The sequence below is a fragment of the Chiloscyllium punctatum genome, chromosome 18 (assembly GCF_047496795.1).
Source record: "Chiloscyllium punctatum isolate Juve2018m chromosome 18, sChiPun1.3, whole genome shotgun sequence".
Lineage (NCBI taxonomy): Eukaryota > Metazoa > Chordata > Chondrichthyes > Orectolobiformes > Hemiscylliidae > Chiloscyllium > Chiloscyllium punctatum.
In genome coordinates this window covers 40,352,439-40,365,247 of record NC_092756.1, presented here as the reverse complement: position 1 = coordinate 40,365,247, position 12,809 = coordinate 40,352,439, and positions in this window count along the sequence as shown.

The window sequence follows — 12,809 nt, the reverse complement described above, 5'->3', positions numbered from 1 at the left end:
ACCAGTAACTTTGACAAGGGCATGGTTGTATATATAATCTATATGGATTTCAGTAAGGTCTTCAATTAGGTTCCACATGGTACGCTGCTCTGGAAGATTAGATCAGATGGAATTGAGGGGGAGCTGGAAAATTAGGTCCAAAATTGGCTTCATGACAGGAAGAAGAGGGTAATCGTGGAAGGATGCTTGTCAGACTGGAGACCTGTGATGAGTGGAATGCCTGAGGGGTCGGTGCTGGGACCATTACTGTTTGTTTTAAGCATATATATTCATATATTACACGTATTTATGATTTAGATGAGAATGTACAGGCATGATTTGTAAGTTTCAAGGTGACACTAAAATAGGTGGTATCGTGGACAGTGAGGAAGGTTTTCAGAAATTTCAGAAATTATAGCGGTACCTTGATCAGGTGGGGAAGTGGGCCGAGAAATGGTAAATGGAGTGTAATACAGATAAGTGTAAGTTCTTTCATTTTCGATAGTCAAATCAAGGTAGGGGTTTCATGGTGAATGGCAGGGCCTTAAAGAGGTGCAGTGGAGCAGAGGGACCTTGGAATTCAGGTGCACGGTTCTGTGTAAGTGGAGTCTCAGGTAGACAAGCCAGTGAGATAGGCATTTGGCACACTGTCCTCCATCAGTTAGAGCATTGAGTATCGAAATTAGCGAGTTATTTAGCAGTTATACAAGATGTTGTCGAGTCCTTACTTGAAGCGTCATGTTCAGTTTTGTTCACTTTGATAGAGGAGGGACGTCATTTAACTGGAAAGAGTGCAGGAGAAATTTACAAGGATGTTGCCAAGACTCAATGGTCTGAGTTATAGTGAGAGGTTGAATAAGTTAGGAGTTTGTACTTTAGAATGTATGAGGCTGAGGAGGATCTGATAGTAGTGTATAAGATCATGGGAGGCATAGATAGAGTCAATGCACTCAGTCTTTTTTTCCCCCCAGGATCTGGTAATCACGGACTAGAGACATCAATTTAAGGTCGGAGGGGAAAGAGTAAAAGGGAACCTGAGAGGTAATTTCTTTTACACACAGGGTGGTATGCATATTGGATGAGCTGCCAGCAGAAGTGGTTGAGGCGGGTACATTCACAAAATTTAAAATACATTTGGACAAAAAGACAGGTACGAAAGGATTAGAAGGATGGAGGGAAATGGCAGGGAAATGGGGTTAGTGTGAATGGACATTTTGTTCAGAATGACCCAGTTTGGGCCGAATGGCCTGTCTCCGTGCTGTAAGACTCTACGAGTCTAACAACCATTGTTCTCCTACTGAATGTTATATTGTACTTTCCCAATTCTCTAGAGTGAACTTGACACTCTAGCCTCTGCGTTTCCATGATGTTTTACCGTAATGTCCACCATTCCATATTGTATGCAGACGCCATGTAAAATACAACATATTAATGTCACTATTCCTCCAAAGCTGCTTCAGAGCAGGGTTAGTAATTAGTCCTTCCGACCACACAACACCAAATCCGAAGTAATCTGCACTCTAGTTTGGTTCACAACATACTCTCCAACCTACCTGATATACACTTTTGGAATTTATTTTTCACAACATGAGCAGTCACTTTCTTAACTCAGTTTTGATGCAACTTGACACCATCCATTATTACTGCAGAACCCACGAGTATTTGTTATTCATTCACAGAATGAGGGCTTAGATGAATAACCAGCATTTACTGGCCATGCCAGATGGCAGTTAAGAGTGAACTGCATTGCCTTTGTACTGGAGTGACATGCAGGCCAGACCAGGTAAGAACAGCCGTTTCCTTCCCTAAAGGACATCATTAAACCAGATGAATTTTTACAACAATCAACAATGGATCACTGATCATCACAAACCCTCGATTCCAGATACTTATTGAATCCCAACTTCCACAATCTGCCATGGCAGGATTTGAGACCATGTCCCCAGAACATTGCCTGGGTCTCTGGGTTAAGAACCCAGCGATAATAAAAGTATGTCATAGCTTCCCTTTGCATATAGTTGCATATATAATTTCCAGAGCATATGATCCAAAACATTTGCGCGTCAGTTTTGGTTCAGATATATAACACATCAAGTTTGCTTCTCCTTTCTATTTGTAAGACCCACCCAAACTCATTCTGTGGAATCTGGGGGACAGGGCCTGTGTCGTTACTAATGATAGACTTGGATATGGCATTCGGGGAGGCTCACCTCGATGCTGAGATGATCTGAAGAAATGTCCAGCAATACAGGACAATTATCCCGCTTTGTCAGGATAAGTGTCACCGTATATTCTCACTGCTCCCTCACACTCACTGTATGTCTCTTATAGCACCTACCCCCGAACAAGACTCACACTCTATCTCCAAATAAGGCTCAAACACGACCAATCTCAGTGAATTCAGCACCTTCCCGGCCCCACATTTTCTGTCCCTGACGCAATAGCCCCACACACTAATAAGACTACATGGATACAACACTATGGACAGACTCCCTCCGGCCACTTCACCATGTCACACCTCACCTAGTCCAGCACTAACAGCAGGGCCATCCACTCCCACCCTCACTCATTCCCTCCCCTACTCCCATTCCAATGAGAAACAGCCTGGAATGGGACAGAAAGAGCCAAGTCGGGTGATGGATTGCCGGATATCCGTTCCTTCATTCCCCTACACTGACATGTGGGTAGGATCCTGGAGAGAACCGAAGAGGACCAGGAGGCCTTGTGTGGAGATTCTGAAATATCCATGTCCCACCAACCGAATAAGGAGCAGTGTTCAGTAAAGAGCAATTCTTAATTCAACCCTACTGTCAGTTCCAACCTCATCTCTCTCACTCGCAGAAGAACAGATACCCCATTGCACAGAGATGTGGGCAGTGAAATACACAGATGTATTGGTAAATACCCCGATATCATAACATACACAATGCATACAAGGAGATAAGCTTGCACACACGGAGAAGCACACAAAGACATAAACAGTCACACACAAATAGACACAAACACAGATAGAAACAAACAGGCTGATACAAAGACAGACAGACACAGTCACACAAATACACTGATAACAAGCACATGGACACACACACACACACACATATAAATACACAGTAAGACACAGACACGAGTTCCATTAAGACACAAATAAATGCGTTTTTGATTTATAAGGAGATCAAGGATGATAGGAAGAAGTTATTACAAAGATGTTGACAACATATTAGAAATGACTAAATGGCATATCAGACTCGATAGGCCAAATGGTCTAATTCTGCTCCTTTTTTAATGCTCGTGTGGTGTTATGCTATCAGGTATTCTCTTCCTGAGACAGCAGCAGCAACATATTTGATTGAAAAGATTCAGTGGTAAAGTGGGAAAAGATTGGGGTGCAGAATGGTTGATGTCTATTCTTGGTTGTTGTACCACGATAATCGAAAAGGGGCAGTGATTTGATGTGAGGTTAACACAGTTTTAAAAAAAAATGGGTCACACAATGAAACAAGGATACCCCTTTCCCTTCACTGTTGTGCTATCTGTGGTGTCCTCATCCTTAGGGAGCAGTGAAGACTCCGTTAATTAAGGTATTCTAGGTTGAGCTTTACTGTTCTTTGCCGGAGAGTCAATGTTTATTGGGTACAGACCAGAGACAGATGGTCAGAACATTCGGATCAGCCATGAGCATTCTGAATGGTGTTGCCAATTGGCCAACTGTTACCCCTAGCCCATGTGTTGTTCCCTCAATCCACGCACCCGGCCGTTACAAAGATGTACTGCTGCCCCATCCCTTGTGTTGTTCCCTAAATCCACCCCTCGATACTGTTACAGAGATCTACTGCTGTTCCTAACCCATGTGTTGTTCCCTCAATCCAGCCCTCGAGTCTGTTACAGCGATATACTGCTGCCCCTACACCTTATATTGTTCCCTCAATCCACCCCTCGATGCAGTTACAGAGATATACTGCTGCCCCTACACCATGAATTGTTCCCTCAATGTGATTCCAGAGTAGAGGACCATCCCATTCAGCCAGACTGGATCGTTATAATGAGACGGGAGGAGACCATTCTGCCCCTCTAAGGAATTACGCAGCAATATAGAATGAAGTAATTCAGCTCGTTGAGTACATTACACAGCCCAGGAGGAGATCATTCAACCCTCCTGAACTGCCGCACAGGAACAGGGATGCTGTCACTAACAGGAAATAGAGAGTAGAGATATATGATTTTTAAACAAAATTGTAACTAGTTCTGCCTCAGAGATCACAATGGGGTCAGCAATGATCAATAATCTATGTCAAAATTCTGGATGACGGGACTGAATGGAACAAAGTTGAATTACTTCGTACACCAAAATGATCATTCAATATAACTTCAAATTGAGGTAGTGAATCTGCATTATGATGTAGACAGGGAATTTTAGTAGCATACCGTCAGCAGAAATAAAATAATGTGAGTTGTCTATTGCAGTCGGAAACATTTTAAATGGAGAGAGATTGCAGAACTCTACGATGCAGATGTTTTTCATATTCTTGGTGCATGAATCATATGAAGTCTGTCTGCAGGTGCAGCAAGTGATTTGGAAGGTAAGTGGAATGATGTTGTTTGTGGCAACGGGTATTTTGTTTAATTAGGAATGTTTTACTGTATCTGTACAGGGCATTGCTGAGACTACAATAGATACTCTGGGTGCAGGTTTGACCCTCTAAACTAAAACAAAGGATACGAATTCTTTCAAAGATGTTCGAAGATGCTTCCCTTTACTCATTACTCATTTTGTTATCAAGGATTATCTGTTTAGATCTTAGATGATAAATCTTATTGTACGACGGTTTTCAGAGGAGTGCTTTGGCTGGCTAAATATTTTCTCTTGTTAAGGAGACTACAGCTAAATAATAACTGTTTGAATGAGATGCATTGGTATTAACACAAATATTATGAAATTACCAAGTTATTTTTAAAAATTATGCAGACGCATGTAAACATGTCATCAAATAATAAAGAGAGCACTTTTTTTTCTTTTGCTAATGAAAGGCACTGTGCACAACAACAGCAACGATGCTGCATACAGCATACAGTCTATTATCATCTATACCAGAGAATGTACATGGAGAGTGCACATGGTCCAGTTTGGTGTTCAGTTGACATTATTGTATATTTCCACACATATACGGAGAAAACTATTACTTGGCTCAGAAGCAGCAGTCTCTCTCTCTCTCTTACTTTGTTCTGCCTGAAATCAAGGTGTGAGAGCAGAAAATTCGCCACTTATATTTACCACTCCTGGAGGATTCCTGATGAGGATTCATAGGAATCTCTGCACAAGTCGAAGCATAGGGAAATCAGCCAAATCCAACTGTTCCTGGAATAAATCCGCATTCCCAGACATTTGTGTGAGCAGAATAACTTTAAGAGTTTCTCATAGGATTGGTAAGATGTGAATTCCCTTCCCCAGAAGTTTGTGATGACTGGATATTTCCATTTGTTCAAAATTGTCTGTGTTAAACATTTGACAGACAAATGAATATATGAAAATGGTGAACTGACAGAAAAGTGCTGCTGAGACCTGAATCAGATCATAGTGCGTGGTAGAGCAGTGACAAAGTATCTGATGACCCACTCTTGCTCCACAGTCCCGTGTTACTATGGTGCATTCAGCCTCTCACAGCTCCTGCAAGGTGCAGATGGGGGCCACTTGCTCCAAATACCTGGTCCACAGTAACACAGGATCTCATTTAATCCCTTCCAATTGTCACACACAGATAAGTACAGAATGGAAAATGTTACTTGGAAATCCAGGGTGGGTTCGAAAGACGCCTCGGGTCTCTTTACAGAGTGCCCCCTCTCTGCAACTTGTGTTCCATTTGTTGGTCTTGGTCTAGACCAAGATTCATTATGAATAAAGCCCCATAACCCACTCAGAGATGACTCAAAAATGATTTGCTCTCTCTGATTGCAACATTCAATAACAGAATGTCCAGGAAAATGACAACCATTTACTTTGAAATTACAGAAAATTAAAACATATGGAACAGGAATAGTTACTTTGGGCGATCCAGCCGTTGTATACGATCACGTCTGATCTACTGTTAGCATTAACTCCACTTTAATGCCCAGTTCTTCACATCCCTCAGCTCTCTGACAGGTCAAAAATCCATCGACCTCCTCTTTAAATACTTTCGATGACGTAACTCCCCTAACTCTCTAGGCCAGATAATTCCTGACATTGATTACCCTCTGTGAAAGGAAAACACTCTCTACACATTAACCGTCACCTATTGAAATGAAAAGGAGGTGATGACAGGGGCTCAGGGAAGAGTGAATTGCCTTGATATCAAGGCTTTTTTTGACTGAGGATGTCATCAGGACCACCCACTTATTTGAGCTTAATGGGAATCAGGTGTAACCTCCCCACTGGAGTGGGTCTTTCAGAGCACAAAGGAAGATGTTTGTGGTCGGTGACTGACAATCCTCTCAGTCCCAAGACATCTCTTCAGGAGTTCCTCAGATTAACTTCCTCAGCTAAAACATCTTCAGCTCCTTCGTCAATGTCTATGTGAACCCACTCCCGGCGCCCCGCATCCATCACAAGATCATAAGCGGGGTGATCCCTGAAGATCACACAATATTCAGAACAGTTTGTCCCCACTCAGCTCCTGAACCAGTCTGTGTCCATATTCAGCAAGTCCCTAACAACATTCAGGTTTGTGATGTTAAAGTGTCGTTAGCATTCATGTAACAGAACGGCCAGATACTGCATATTTCCACAGTTGAAAGAGGAGCTCATTCAGCATCTCAAGCTGGTTACACCTGGATATGTGGAGGCCATTCAGTCCATCAAAACGATTGAACAAGAAGAGGGACAGCCCATTCAATCCTTCTGTATGTTGCATATGAAGAGGAAGGTGTGGTCAGTCCATTGAGCTGTTAAACAGGAAGAGCCAGAGCCTAATCAGACCCCTAAACCTGTGCTATGGAACCAGAAGGAGACCATTCACCCCTCGAGACACTTATACAGGAATAGGAGGGTGTCACTGATGCTCCAACATGAAAAACGAATGGAGCAGAGAATGCACTCATAGACTGCTCACAATGCTCCTTGTGGCTCCATTGCCTGTGGAACAAATTATTCTTTACCGTGTTTTGCCGGCAGTGAGGAAGGATGCCAAATATTTAGTGCCAAGCCTCAAGGGGGCATCTTCCATCTCCAAGAGAACAGACCCATGTCCTCCGTGGGGGTCAGAAGCTGGTGGGAATAGTTAACTGTTTTAGAATGAAGGTATTGTGGCTCTTCGCGGGATGGTGGATAAAGTGAAAGTCTATGCATGATCACACACCAAATGCACTGTACTAATGTGGGAAAAGTTTAGTCAAAACTGGCCCTCTCTCTCTCTCTCACTCGACATGGGCAGTTGCGTGCAGTGTGAGGAACGTTCTCAGAGGCTTGTAAGCCATCGAGTATCATGTAACCAAGTAAAAAAAAACATGGAATTTATCACCGTATTAGTTCTGTTTGGAATATAATGAGTGACTGTCCATCCCCTTAAGGTTCAATGCAATCACCTCTTATTCCTTCAAAGCGCTACAGATTAATCCTCATCCACTCCCGATGGTACAATCATCCCAACAACTAACCTGGTGAAACTCCTTTTCACTCTTTCTGCCAAGAGGATTATTTCTAATAAAGGAGAGAAAATCTGTGCACAATACCACAAATATTATCTCAGCAACACTCTCAGGGTTGATCAGAATATTTCTGTTCCCTCACTTAGCTGTCTCAGCTTCTTTCCAGTGGCATAAAAAAGTAATTCCTTCTCCCTACACTGCGAATGATGTGGAATTTTGAAGTTTCTTACAGCATTGTGTCAGTCATCATCAGAAGTTCCGATGGAAATGAATATCACTCTCGGAGGGAGATTCAATCAGAAAGAATTCACTCTAAACAGGGAATGGTCACCTACCTGAGTGGAAATGACTTGCAATAATATGGAAATAAGACAGAGGAAGGGAGCTAGCTTTCCTGTTCTTCTTCCCTCACGGGATATGTGCAGCCTTGGGCAGGCCAGCATGTTATGCCAAACTTGAACTGCGTGGCTGTTTCAGCTGTTCAAAAGGACAGTAAAGAGTAAATTACATTGCTGTGGGTTTGCAGTCACACAGAGACCGGACAGGGAAGGATAACCCATTACCTTCTCTAAAAGACATGCGGCAAACAGATAGTTTTCTGTTTAAAACAATGGTGATGATTTCATTTTCATTCCATCAACTTCCTTCATGAGACATCAAAAGATTATTATTCTGTGTCTCTCAATTATGAGTCCATGATTTGACCACCATACACTCTCTGCCCATCTGGCAGATTCTGTGGAGACAGCAAATTAACCATCTCAAGTGCAAATAAATTGTGACGGAAGCATAGTTAGAAGGGATTGAAACGGTTATATCTGGACTTAACCGAGTCACAAACGATGGAATATTAAGCAGAGGCACTGAGGAGAGAAGAAGATTGAAATATCCTGATAGTATTCCTGGGCAGGATTGGTGAGTGAGGAGAATATGTAGAAATGTAAACCTGAATGGAGAAAAAAAGATCATGGAGTTTGCGAACAGTCTGGTTTCTCCAAGCATATTGTTGGGTAAATTGTGAATAGTAATTTGCGAGTTATAATTTGCAAGGAATAACATTTTTCACTGGATATGAAAATGATGACTTCTAAATTCTAAAATTTGAATGTGAACAGCAATTCAGTTCAACTCGGTTTAATGGTCAGATGGAAGGACTTACCAGGAACACCAACTATAGCAAGGATGGGATAGTAACCACCTTGAATAGTCCAAAGGATATCTTCGATCCGTGAGGCTAATAATGTCCAAGTCTAAGAAAGATAGTAAAGACACCAGGATAAACTTCTGTCTGTTATTGTAATATTCCAGTCTAAAGTTCTCAGATTCTGATCTCTCCTCCCTCGTTTCTCGAGCCGCTGGTCCCTGTTAGTGTTGTCAGTGATACTCCCGCCCATACTATGGGATAACTCGTTGAACCAAGTCCCGAATTAATAGAAGAGGCAAATCCTCCAGTGACACATTTAGGATCCACGGAGACTGACATCAATTACATTTGCTGAACAAATAACTCCAATCAACGGCTTTTAATTCAATGTTGTTTTATTAAAATTCAAAACATTTGCATTATTAATGGGGTAGGTGAGGGTGAATGATGGAGCAAATGTTGGGGCTGGTAGATCAATTGAGTGTAACCATTCAATCTGCCTTGGACAAAGGAGTAATGCCATAAGTTGATCAGAATGTAAACATTCTTCTCTGTTTAGAAATGGAAGCATACATTCTGTAACTACTGACCAAGCATTATAAATTCAATAAAACATTGAGACCATTTTTATAGTTCATGAGGGGAATGTTTGCCTGAGGCAACGTGGGGTTATAACAAACAAATGGCATGAATATTTTAACAGAGAATTGTACGTGGAAAATGCAATTCAGTTTGATATTTCAGGTTCAGAGAGGGCCGATGAGGCCTGTGCTATTGATGTTAGTGATATTAATGTGTGGAAGTGTCATTTATTTGACTTTAATTACAGTGTGATTATGGCATTGTTGAGGAGACAGAAAACAAAGAGAATTGGGGGACGTGGCAGTTCAGAATCGAGGGAGGGACAATAATATTCCCCAGTCATCATATTCCCCAGTATTGGAATGTTACTCTTTATAACTCATATGAAGAACAGATTCACGGATACATCTACAGTAAGGAATGAGCACTGATGTTTGTTTATTGAACCCAAAATACAGCGACAAAATGATTTTCTGACCATACTAAACATAGAGATAAGATAGTTAAAATTGAGCTACATAAATTGAAATGTGTATTACAAAACCGTGGAAATGGTGTGCAAACTTTATCAATCATTATTTGGCCCACAGCTGAGATGCTGATTCCCCCTCTAACAGTGATCCACCTCACTGAGATTCACTGGCATAGTGTCTCAATATCGAGTGGGGTTTTCAGTTCTTGCTACTGTTCTATTTAAATTAATCCACTTTCTCCCAGGAAAAAAAAATCGTTTGGCCTTATGGTCTCAGTTGAACTGTCATCAACTCAGGTCTGTTATATTATTGAAGATAAATGATCTGGGACGATAGTCAGTATCAGCACAGTGCTCACAGGTTATGGCATCAGACAAAGGCCTTGCAGTCCATGAGAATTTCTAAATAAAACTTCCACTTTCTGACTATTCCTGTCTATCTCCCCTCCTGATGTCTTCTGATCTATCCAACTGACCATCGTTTAACACCATTCCAATCACTCCTTATTTCCAAATGGTGCAGTTGTACAGTTTGATGTGTGGCCATTTTGGAGAAATGGAGAGAACAGGGACAGGAATGATTGTTGCAGGGTCCCGGGTTTCGATGCTTCATTAAGAACAGGGAAGGCACTAAAAGGGGGGAGGGTGGCATTGTTAATCAGAGACAGTACTACGGTGGCAGAAAGGATGTTTGATGAGGATTTGTCTACTCAGGTAGTATGGGAAGAGGTTAGAAACAGGAAAGGAGAGGTCACCCTGTTGAGAGTTCTCGAGAGACCTCTGAAACGATCTGAGATGTAAAGAAAATTATTACAAAAATGATACTGGATAGGAGCGAAAGTATCAGAGTAATTGTTATGGAGGACTTTAACTTTCCAAATATTGACGGGAAACGCTACAGTTCAAATACTTTATATGGGCAGTTTTTTGTCAAATGTGTGCGTAGTGGTTTCCTGACACAGTATGACGATAGGCCAAAAAGGTACGAGGCCAGATTGGATTTGGTATTGGGTAGTGAACCAGAACAGATGTTAGATTTGGATGTAGGTAAGCACCTCGGTGATAGTGACCACAATTCAGATTGAAAGGAATGGGTGCACACCGTAGGGCAAGTGTTATAGCTGGGGGAAAGGCTATTATGATGCGATTAGGAAAGGTTTTAGGATGCATAGGATGGGGAAAGAAACTGCAGGGGATTGGCACAATTCAAATGTGGAGCTATTTCAAGGAACAGCTACGGAATGTCGTTGATAAGGTTATACCTGACAGAATAGGAGGAGTGGTCGAGTGATGGTGCTGTGCTTTATTGAATAAGTTGAATCTCTTGTCAAGTGGAAGAAACAGGCTTCCTTCTCCATGAGGTTATGCTGCAGCTGTACAAATTCTGGTGCAGCCATACTTTGAGCATTGAGTACAGTTCTGGTCGCCGCATTATAGGAAGGATGTGGATGCATTGGAAAAGGTGAAGAGGAGATTTGCTAGGATGTCGCCTGATATACAGGGAAGGTCTTACAGGAAAGGCTGAGGGACTTGAGGCTGTTTTCATTAATGAGAAGACGGTTTAGAGACATGCAAGATGATCAGAGAATTAGACATTTTGGAAAGTGAGAGCCTTTTTCCTTTAATGATTATGGCTAGCATGAGGGGATGTTGTTTTAAAATGAGGGATGATAGATTTCAGAAATAATTTCTTTCCTCAGAGCGTAATCAGGGCGTGGAATATGCTGCCTGCCCAACAATAGTAGACTCACCAACTTTAAGACCATTTAAATGAGCATTGAATAAACATAAGGATGAAAATGTAATAGTGTAGGTTAGATGGGCTTCAGATTGGTTTCACAGGTCGGTGCAACATTGAGACCCGAAGGGCCTGTACTGAGCTGTAATGTTCTGTGTTCATGGACCTACAATGGGCTGAATAGCTTCCTTCTGTGATGTAACAATTCTGAGGTACTCTTACACACAATAAATGCTTTAGGTGTCTGGAGAGGCAAATTGGTCCAGTAAAGGACACACACTGCACAGTCATCCATCATCTCTTCCTGTTTTCTGATATACAGCAGCCTCAAAATATCAGTCCAAACAAAATAGATTGATTCAAAATCACGCAGTCAGGAGGACGTTCGCCCAAGGGGATATGCATCAGAGGATTCAATGAATAATAAGATATCAGAATAACACAAAAAATAAAACAATGTCATAACAGCACAATAATTGACAACAGAGTAAAACTTACAGTTACAAATAGTTCCAAGTTGAACACTGTGTTCAGTTTTGGACACTTTGCTATAGGAATGAAGTTATTAAACTGAAACTTTACAAGGTTCTTGCCAGGACTGAAGAGTCTGAGTCAGAGGCAGAGTTTGGATATGCCGGAACATTTCTGTTTCGAGCGCAGGAGACTGCGGGGAGCATGAAGTGCTTCGAGAGGCTAGCCAATGCCCACATCAGTTCCAGTCTCCCAGCCTGCCTCGAACCCCTCCAATTTTCCTACCAGTGGAATGGGTCCATAGCGGATATCATATCCCTGGAACATCTGGACAACAAGGACACCTGCGTCAGATTCCTGCTCATTGATTATAGCTCCATCTTCAACACCATTATTCCCTTCAGCCTGATCACGTCGGCAGAACGTCGGCAGAAATAACCAACTAATCAGTGACTTCAAAATGAAAGCAGGAGAACATGCTCCCATCTACGTCAATGGAACTGAAGTTGAAAGGGTGGACAGCATTAAGTTCCTCGGAGTGACGATAACCGACATCATGTCCTGGACTTCCGATGTAGATGTGACAGTTGAGGTGGCACAGAAACACCTCTTCTTTCTCTGGCAGCTCAGGACATTTAGCATGTCACAGGACCTCACCAATTTCTACAAATGCACCACTAAAAGCAAATCATCCGGGTGCATAATGGTTTGCTGTGGCAACAGCCCTGCCCAGGACAGTAAGAGAAATGACAGAGGTTGTGTGCACAGCCCATGCCATCACATAAACCAATGTCCCATCCATTGTC